Source organism: Syngnathus leptorhynchus, unplaced genomic scaffold (assembly GCF_054491065.1).
Source record: "Syngnathus leptorhynchus isolate UIUO unplaced genomic scaffold, UIUO_Slep HiC_scaffold_188, whole genome shotgun sequence".
Classification (NCBI taxonomy): domain Eukaryota; kingdom Metazoa; phylum Chordata; class Actinopteri; order Syngnathiformes; family Syngnathidae; genus Syngnathus; species Syngnathus leptorhynchus.
The window spans coordinates 10,613-20,000 of record NW_028232155.1 but is presented as its reverse complement, the minus strand read 5'-3'; positions in this window follow the sequence as shown (position 1 = coordinate 20,000).

The following is a 9,388-nucleotide window of genomic DNA, read 5'->3' as shown; positions in this document are numbered from 1 at the left end:
CCCGACCGCCACCGAGGCACCCGCCGAAGGCGGGTGCCGAGTTCACCGGCCCCAAGCGACAACCGGTCACCGAGGCACCCGCCGAAGGCGGGTGCCGAGTTCACCGGCCCCAAGCGACAACCGGTCACCGAGGCACCCGCCGAAGGCGGGTGCCGAGTTCACCGGCCCCAAGCGACAACCGGTCACCGAGGCACCCGCCGAAGGCGGGTGCCGAGTTCACCGGCCCCAAGCGACAACCGGTCACCGAGGCACCCGCCGAAGGCGGGTGCCGAGTTCACTGGCCCCAAGCGACAACCGGTCACCGAGGCACCCGCCGAAGGCGGGTGCCGAGTTCACTGGCCCCAAGCGACAACCGGTCACCGAGGCACCCGCCGAAGGCGGGTGCCGAGTTCACTGGCCCCAAGCGACGGCGGTCACCGAGGCACCCGCCGGAGGCGGGTGCCGAGTTCACCGGCCCCGAGCACCAGCGGTCAGCCACGGAGGGTGCTGGATCATCCATACTTCCATACTTCCATAGCTCCAGAGCTCCATAGCCCCGGAGCTCCATAGCCCCGGAGCTCCATAGCCCCGGAGCTCCGGAGCTCCATAGCCCCGGAGCTCCATAGCCCCGGAGCTCCATAGCTCCATAGCCCCGGAGCTCCATAGCCCCGGAGCTCCATAGCTCCATAGCCCCGGAGCTCCATAGCCCCGGAGCTCCATAGCTCCATAGCCCCGGAGCTCCATAGCCCCGGAGCTCCATAGCTCCATAGCCCCGGAGCTCCATAGCCCCGGAGCTCCATAGCTCCATAGCCCCGGAGCTCCATAGCCCCGGAGCTCCATAGCCCCGGAGCTCCATAGCCCCGGAGCTCCATAGCCCCAGAGCTCCATACTTCCATAGCCCCAGAGCTCCATAGCTCCAGAGCTCCATAGCCCCGGAGCTCCATAGCCCCGGAGCTCCATAGCCCCGGAGCTCCGGAGCTCCATAGCCCCGGAGCTCCATAGCCCCGGAGCTCCATAGCTCCATAGCCCCGGAGCTCCATAGCCCCGGAGCTCCATAGCTCCATAGCCCCGGAGCTCCATAGCCCCGGAGCTCCATAGCCCCGGAGCTCCATAGCCCCGGAGCTCCATAGCCCCAGAGCTCCATACTTCCATAGCCCCAGAGCTCCATAGCTCCATACTTCCATAGCTCCAGCCGCGGAGGGTGCTGGCTGGTGGCTCCATAGCTCCATACTTCCATACTTGCAGCCACGGAGTTGGCTAAAATTGCACTAAGTGCGAAAGCCCATTCATTTACAACGGCGTGTCCGCCAGGCGGCGACATTTCCCCGTTACCGGTGGCTGCGTGGCGGGTGAGTGACAGAGCTTATCCGAGCGGCTGGAACTCTGCGCCGGCGTGGTCGAGCGTGAGGCCCCGGCCCTTTGGCTGCCTGGTACCTAAAACACTTCCATTGATCCAGCCACGGAGGGTGCTGGCTGGTGGCTCCATAGCTCCATAGCTCCATAGCACCAGAGCTCCATAGCTCCATAGCACCAGAGCTCCATAGCTCCATAGCACCAGAGCTCCATAGCTCCATAGCTCCAGGGCTCCATAGCTCCAGGGCTCCATAGCTCCATAGCTCCATAGCACCAGAGCTCCATAGCTCCATAGCACCAGAGCTCCATAGCTCCATAGCACCAGAGCTCCATAGCTCCATAGCACCAGAGCTCCATAGCTCCATAGCACCAGAGCTCCATAGCTCCATAGCACCAGAGCTCCATAGCTCCATAGCACCAGAGCTCCATAGCTCCATAGCACCAGAGCTCCATAGCTCCATAGCTCCAGCCTGGGTGGCTGGTGGCTCCATAGCTCCATACTTCCATAGCTCCAGTCAGAGAGTGTGCTAAAATTGCACTAAGTGCGAAAGCCCATTCATTTACAACGGCGTGTCCACAAGGCGGCGACATTTCCCCGTTACCGGTGGCTGCGCGGCGGGTGAGTGACAGAGCTTATCCGAGCGGCTGGAACTCTGCGCCGGCGTGGTCGAGCGTGAGGCCTCGGCCCTTTGGCTGCCTGGTACCTAAAACACTTCCATTGATCCAGCCACGGAGGGTGCTGGCTGGTGGCTCCATAGCTCCATAGCTCCATAGCACCAGAGCTCCATAGCTCCATAGCACCAGAGCTCCATAGCTCCATAGCACCAGAGCTCCATAGCTCCATAGCACCAGAGCTCCATAGCTCCATAGCACCAGAGCTCCATAGCTCCATAGCACCAGAGCTCCATAGCTCCATAGCACCAGAGCTCCATAGCTCCATAGCACCAGAACTCCATAGCACCAGAGCTCCATAGCTCCATAGCACCAGAGCTCCATAGCTCCATAGCACCAGAGCTCCATAGCTCCATAGCACCAGAGCTCCATAGCTCCATAGCACCAGAGCTCCATAGCTCCATAGCTCCATACTTCCATAGCACCAGAGCTCCATACCTCCAGAGCTCCATAGCTCCAGCCTGGGTGGCTGGTGGCTCCATAGCTCCATACTTCCATAGCTCCAGTCAGAGAGTTGGCGAAAATTGCACTAAGTGCGAAAGCCCATTCATTTACAACGGCGTGTCCACAAGGCGGCGACATTTCCCCGTTACCGGTGGCTGCGCGGCGGGTGAGTGACAGAGCTTATCCGAGCGGCTGGAACTCTGCGCCGGCGTGGTCGAGCGTGAGGCCTCGGCCCTTTGGCTGCCTGGTACCTAAAACACTTCCATTGATCCAGCCACGGAGGGTGCTGGCTGGTGGCTCCATAGCTCCATAGCTCCATACCTCCAGAGCTCCAGAGCTCCATAGCACCAGAGCTCCATAGCTCCATAGCACCAGAGCTCCATAGCACCAGAGCTCCATAGCTCCATAGCACCAGAGCTCCATAGCTCCATAGCACCAGAGCTCCATAGCTCCATAGCACCAGAGCTCCATAGCTCCATAGCTCCATAGCACCAGAGCTCCATAGCTCCATAGCACCAGAGCTCCATAGCTCCATAGCACCAGAGCTCCATAGCTCCATAGCACCAGAGCTCCATAGCTCCATAGCTCCATAGCTCCATAGCACCAGAGCTCCATAGCTCCATAGCACCAGAGCTCCATAGCTCCATAGCACCAGAGCTCCATAGCTCCATAGCACCAGAGCTCCATAGCTCCATAGCACCAGAGCTCCATAGCTCCATAGCACCAGAGCTCCATAGCTCCATAGCACCAGAGCTCCATAGCTCCATAGCACCAGAGCTCCATAGCTCCATAGCACCAGAGCTCCATAGCTCCATAGCTCCAGCCTGGGTGGCTGGTGGCTCCATAGCTCCATACTTCCATAGCTCCAGTCAGAGAGTTGGCGAAAATTGCACTAAGTGCGAAAGCCCATTCATTTACAACGGCGTGTCCGCCAGGCGGCGACATTTCCCCGTTACCGGTGGCTGCGTGGCGGGTGAGTGACAGAGCTTATCCGAGCGGCTGGAACTCTGCGCCGGCGTGGTCGAGCGTGAGGCCCCGGCCCTTTGGCTGCCTGGTACCTAAAACACTTCCATTGATCCAGCCACGGAGGGTGCTGGCTGGTGGCTCCATAGCTCCATAGCTCCATAGCACCAGAGCTCCATAGCTCCATAGCACCAGAGCTCCATAGCTCCATAGCACCAGAGCTCCATAGCTCCATAGCACCAGAGCTCCATAGCTCCATAGCACCAGAGCTCCATAGCTCCATAGCACCAGAGCTCCATAGCTCCATAGCACCAGAGCTCCATAGCTCCATAGCACCAGAGCTCCATAGCTCCATAGCACCAGAGCTCCATAGCTCCATAGCTCCAGCCTGGGTGGCTGGTGGCTCCATAGCTCCATACTTCCATAGCTCCAGTCAGAGAGTTGGCGAAAATTGCACTAAGTGCGAAAGCCCATTCATTTACAACGGCGTGTCCGCCAGGCGGCGACATTTCCCCGTTACCGGTGGCTGCGTGGCGGGTGAGTGACAGAGCTTATCCGAGCGGCTGGAACTCTGCGCCGGCGTGGTCGAGCGTGAGGCCCCGGCCCTTTGGCTGCCTGGTACCTAAAACACTTCCATTGATCCAGCCACGGAGGGTGCTGGCTGGTGGCTCCATAGCTCCATAGCTCCATAGCACCAGAGCTCCATAGCTCCATAGCACCAGAGCTCCATAGCTCCATAGCACCAGAGCTCCATAGCTCCATAGCACCAGAGCTCCATAGCTCCATAGCACCAGAGCTCCATAGCTCCATAGCACCAGAGCTCCATAGCTCCATAGCACCAGAGCTCCATAGCTCCATAGCACCAGAGCTCCATAGCTCCATAGCACCAGAGCTCCATAGCTCCATAGCACCAGAGCTCCATAGCTCCATAGCTCCAGCCTGGGTGGCTGGTGGCTCCATAGCTCCATACTTCCATAGCTCCAGTCAGAGAGTGTGCTAAAATTGCACTAAGTGCGAAAGCCCATTCATTTACAACGGCGTGTCCACAAGGCGGCGACATTTCCCCGTTACCGGTGGCTGCGCGGCGGGTGAGTGACAGAGCTTATCCGAGCGGCTGGAACTCTGCGCCGGCGTGGTCGAGCGTGAGGCCTCGGCCCTTTGGCTGCCTGGTACCTAAAACACTTCCATTGATCCAGCCACGGAGGGTGCTGGCTGGTGGCTCCATAGCTCCATAGCTCCATAGCACCAGAGCTCCATAGCTCCATAGCACCAGAGCTCCATAGCTCCATAGCACCAGAGCTCCATAGCTCCATAGCACCAGAGCTCCATAGCTCCATAGCACCAGAGCTCCATAGCTCCATAGCACCAGAGCTCCATAGCTCCATAGCACCAGAGCTCCATAGCTCCATAGCACCAGAACTCCATAGCACCAGAGCTCCATAGCTCCATAGCACCAGAGCTCCATAGCTCCATAGCACCAGAGCTCCATAGCTCCATAGCACCAGAGCTCCATAGCTCCATAGCACCAGAGCTCCATAGCTCCATAGCTCCATACTTCCATAGCACCAGAGCTCCATACCTCCAGAGCTCCATAGCTCCAGCCTGGGTGGCTGGTGGCTCCATAGCTCCATACTTCCATAGCTCCAGTCAGAGAGTTGGCGAAAATTGCACTAAGTGCGAAAGCCCATTCATTTACAACGGCGTGTCCACAAGGCGGCGACATTTCCCCGTTACCGGTGGCTGCGCGGCGGGTGAGTGACAGAGCTTATCCGAGCGGCTGGAACTCTGCGCCGGCGTGGTCGAGCGTGAGGCCCCGGCCCTTTGGCTGCCTGGTACCTAAAACACTTCCATTGATCCAGCCACGGAGGGTGCTGGCTGGTGGCTCCATAGCACCAGAGCTCCATAGCTCCATAGCACCAGAGCTCCATAGCACCAGAGCTCCATAGCTCCATAGCACCAGAGCTCCATAGCTCCATAGCACCAGAGCTCCATAGCACCAGAGCTCCATAGCTCCATAGCACCAGAGCTCCATAGCTCCATAGCACCAGAGCTCCATAGCTCCATAGCTCCATAGCACCAGAGCTCCATAGCTCCATAGCACCAGAGCTCCATAGCTCCATAGCACCAGAGCTCCATAGCTCCATAGCACCAGAGCTCCATAGCTCCATAGCTCCATAGCTCCATAGCACCAGAGCTCCATAGCTCCATAGCACCAGAGCTCCATAGCTCCATAGCACCAGAGCTCCATAGCTCCATAGCACCAGAGCTCCATAGCTCCATAGCACCAGAGCTCCATAGCTCCAGGGCTCCATAGCTCCATAGCTCCAGGGCTCCATAGCTCCAGGGCTCCAGGGCTCCATAGCTCCATAGCTCCATAGCTCCATAGCTCCATACTTCCATAGCACCAGAGCTCCATACCTCCAGAGCTCCATAGCTCCATAGCTCCAGCCTGGGTGGCTGGTGGCTCCATAGCTCCATACTTCCATAGCTCCAGTCAGAGAGTTGGCGAAAATTGCACTAAGTGCGAAAGCCCATTCATTTACAAGGGCGTGTCCGCCAGGCGGCGACATTTCCCCGTTACCGGTGGCTGCGCGGCGGGTGAGTGACAGAGCTTATCCGAGCGGCTGGAACTCTGCGCCGGCGTGGTCGAGCGTGAGGCCTCGGCCCTTTGGCTGCCTGGTACCTAAAACACTTCCATTGATCCAGCCACGGAGGGTGCTGGCTGGTGGCTCCATACCTCCATAGCTCCATAGCACCAGAGCTCCATAGCTCCATAGCACCAGAGCTCCATGGCTTCAGAGCTCCATAGCACCATAGCTCCATACCTCCAGAGCTCCAGGGCTCCATAGCTCCATACCTCCAGAGCTCCATACCTCCAGAGCTCCATACCTCCAGAGCTCCATAGCTCCAGAGCTCCATAGCACCAGAGCTCCATAGCTCCATAGCACCAGAGCTCCATAGCACCAGAGCTCCATAGCACCAGAGCTCCATAGCTCCATAGCACCAGAGCTCCATAGCTCCATAGCACCAGAGCTCCATAGCTCCATAGCACCAGAGCTCCAGAGCTCCATAGCACCAGAGCTCCATAGCTCCATAGCACCAGAGCTCCATAGCTCCAGAGCTCCATAGCTCCAGCCTGGGTGGCTGGTGGCTCCATACTTCCATAGCTCTAAGTCAGAGAGTTGGCGAAAATTGCACTAAGTGCGAAAGCCCATTCATTTACAACGGCGTGTCCACAAGGCGGCGACATTTCCCCGTTACCGGTGGCTGCGCGGCGGGAGAGTGACAGAGCTCATCCGAGCGGCTGGAACTCTGCGCCGGCGTGGTCGAGCGTGAGGCCTCGGCACTTTGGCCGCCTGGTACCTAAACACTTCCATTGATCCAGCCACGGAGGGTGCTGGCTGGTGGCTCCATACCTCCATAGCTCCATACCTCCAGAGCTCCAGAGCTCCATAGCACCAGAGCTCCATAGCTCCATAGCACCAGAGCTCCATAGCACCAGAGCTCCATAGCTCCATAGCACCAGAGCTCCATAGCTCCATAGCACCAGAGCTCCATAGCTCCATAGCACCAGAGCTCCATAGCACCAGAGCTCCATAGCTCCATAGCACCAGAGCTCCATAGCTCCATAGCACCAGCTCCATAGCTCCATAGCACCAGAGCTCCATAGCTCCATAGCACCAGAGCTCCATAGCTCCATAGCACCAGAGCTCCATAGCTCCATAGCACCAGAGCTCCATAGCTCCATAGCACCAGAGCTCCATAGCTCCATAGCTCCAGGGCTCCATAGCTCCAGGGCTCCAGGGCTCCATAGCTCCAGGGCTCCATAGCTCCAGGGCTCCAGGGCTCCATAGCTCCAGGGCTCCATAGCTCCAGGGCTCCAGGGCTCCATAGCTCCATACCTCCAGAGCTCCATAGCTCCATACTTCCAGAGCTCCATAGCTCCATAGCACCAGAGCTCCAGAGCTCCATAGCTCCATAGCACCAGAGCTCCATAGCACCAGAGCTCCATAGCTCCAGCCTGGGTGGCTGGTGGCTCCATAGCTCCATACTTCCATAGCTCCAGTCAGAGAGTTGGCGAAAATTGCACTAAGTGCGAAAGCCCATTCATTTACAAGGGCGTGTCCACAAGGCGGCGACATTTCCCCGTTACCGGTGGCTGCGCGGCAGGAGAGTGACAGAGCTTATCCGAGCGGCTGGAACTCTGCGCCGGCGTGGTCGAACGGCTGGCCTCGGTAGTTGAGGTACCAGGGGTGGGCCGGGGAGCTCCAGGCGGGTCTTGTGAGAGAGTGAAGCCGAGCGGCTGGAACTCTGGGCCGGCCTGGTCGAGCGGCTGGCCTCGGTAGTTGAGGTACCAGGGGCGGGCTGGGGAGCTCCAGGCGGGGCTTGTGAGAGAGTGAAGCCGAGCGGCTGGAACTCTGGGCCGGCGTGGTTGAGCCACGGAGGGTGCTGGCTGGTGGCTCCATAGCTCCATAGCTCCATAGCTCCATAGCTCCATACTTCCATAGCTCCATACTTCCATAGCTCCAGACTTCCATAGCTCCATAGCTCCATAGCTCCATAGCTCCATAGCTCCATAGCACCAGAGCTCCAGAGCTCCATAGCACCAGAGCTCCAGAGCTCCATAGCTCCATAGCTCCATAGCCCCAGAGCTCCATAGCTCCATAGCTCCATAGCTCCAGAGCTCCATACTTCCATAGCTCCAGAGCTCCAGCCTGTCTGGTGGCTCCATAGCTCCATAGCTCCATACTTGCAGCCACGGAGCTGGCGAAAATTGCACTAAGTGCGAAAGCCCATTCATTTACAACGGCGTGTCCACAAGGCGGCGACATTTCCCCGTTACCGGTGGCTGCTTAGCGGGAGAGTGACAGAGCTTATCCGAGCGGCTGGAACTCTGGGCCGGCCTGGTCGAGCGGCTGGCCTCGGTAGTTGAGGTACCAGGGGCGGGCTGGGGAGCTCCAGGCGGGGCTTGTGAGAGAGTGTAGCCGAGCGGCTGGAACTCTGGGCCGGCGTGGTTGAGCAGCATGCCCGCGGAGGTGGCTCTTCCATAGGCACGGAGGGTGCTGGAGCTCCACACTTCCTTAGGCACGGAGGGTGCTGGAGCTCCACACTTCCATAGGCAGGGAGGGTGCTGGAGCTCCACACTTCCATAGGCAGGGAGGGTGCTGGAGCTCCACACTTCCATAGGCAGGGAGGGTGCTGGAGCTCCACACTTCCATAGGCAGGGAGGGTGCTGGAGCTCCACACTTCCATAGGCAGGGAGGGTGCTGGAGCTCCACACTTCCATAGGCAGGGAGGGTGCTGGAGCTCCACACTTCCATAGGCAGGGAGGGTGCTGGAGCTCCACACTTCCATAGGCAGGGAGGGTGCTGGAGCTCCACACTTCCATAGGCAGGGAGGGTGCTGGAGCTCCACACTTCCATAGGCAGGGAGGGTGCTGGAGCTCCACACTTCCATAGGCAGGGAGGGTGCTGGAGCTCCACACTTCCATAGGCAGGGAGGGTGCTGGAGCTCCACACTTCCATAGGCAGGGAGGGTGCTGGAGCTCCACACTTCCATAGGCAGGGAGGGTGCTGGAGCTCCACACTTCCATAGGCAGGGAGGGTGCTGGAGCTCCACACTTCCATAGGCAGGGAGGGTGCTGGAGCTCCACACTTCCATAGGCAGGGAGGGTGCTGGAGCTCCACACTTCCATAGGCAGGGAGGGTGCTGGAGCTCCACACTTCCATAGGCAGGGAGGGTGCTGGAGCTCCACACTTCCATAGGCAGGGAGGGTGCTGGAGCTCCACACTTCCATAGGCAGGGAGGGTGCTGGAGCTCCACACTTCCATAGGCAGGGAGGGTGCTGGAGCTCCACACTTCCATAGGCAGGGAGGGTGCTGGAGCTCCACACTTCCATAGGCAGGGAGGGTGCTGGAGCTCCACACTTCCCTAGGCAGGGAGGGTGCTGGAGCTCCACACTTCCATAGGCAGGGAG